The sequence below is a fragment of the Hesperophylax consimilis genome, chromosome 8 (genome assembly GCF_061612785.1).
Source record: "Hesperophylax consimilis isolate HC1 chromosome 8, BYU_Hcon_1.0, whole genome shotgun sequence".
In the NCBI taxonomy this organism is placed as follows: domain Eukaryota; kingdom Metazoa; phylum Arthropoda; class Insecta; order Trichoptera; family Limnephilidae; genus Hesperophylax; species Hesperophylax consimilis.
In genome coordinates this window covers 8,817,469-8,818,241 of record NC_142843.1, presented here as the reverse complement: position 1 = coordinate 8,818,241, position 773 = coordinate 8,817,469, and the positions used below count along the sequence as shown (strand labels likewise).

The 773-nt window shown below is 44.8% G+C and overlaps 1 non-coding gene across 1 annotated transcript; it reads right to left on the bottom strand.

The window, feature by feature from the left end:
- Nucleotides 1-303: 303 nt before the first annotated feature.
- LOC149421530 (U1 spliceosomal RNA) lies at nt 304-466 on the bottom strand. The gene has a single exon (XR_016302557.1). It is a non-coding gene; the product is annotated as a U1 spliceosomal RNA (small nuclear RNA).
- Nucleotides 467-773: the final 307 nt, after the last annotated feature.

Genomic DNA, 773 nt, shown 5'->3' with positions numbered 1-773 from the left:
AGGTCCCCGTGAATCGCCGTCCCCAGATACCCATGGTGGCCATGGTAGGTATAAATATTTAAGAATATTTTGTACCTCCGCACGCCTCGGGTCCCCGTCACTCTCCGTCCCCAGTACCCAGATACAAGTAGGTATAAAATATTTGGAAGTGTTTTGTACCGGGTATTTTTTTGTACGTGTACTCATTGTACCCATTATCGGAAAGTACTCACAGGACTCACCTCTCTTTTCGGTCCCAGGTCCCAGTAACGAAAAGTACCTTTTAGGACCCGCCTCTAATTTCGAAACAACACAACATTAGGGGCGGGAGCAGCGCGTACGCAGTCCCGACTACCAAAAATTACGCGCCCGAGTTATCCGCATTAGGGATAATCGCAAGGGTCAGCCCAACCGAAGTGCAATGGAAGAGCCTCGCCCTGGGGGTACCGCCTTAGTGATCACGGTGTCCCCTACGCCAGGTAAGTATACCGATACTTATGGGTCTGGGATTTCTATACAGCTGCGGAATGCATCCGTACACGAACTCCAAGTGAAAGTGGTGACATCTCTACACAGTCAAACTAACAAATAGAAACAGTAGCGTACAGACGACGCGATAGTTTGTTCAATTTCGTCAATTGCTCCTCTGGAGAATTCACGTAACATGCCTACAGGTTAAATAAAAAATGTGATCGCTATAGTAATCTAGCAACATCGTCAACATCTTAAAATGTTTTACTTAATTTAATAAAATAAATTAAAATAACTTTTTTGGAGGATCTCATACAAGTTAG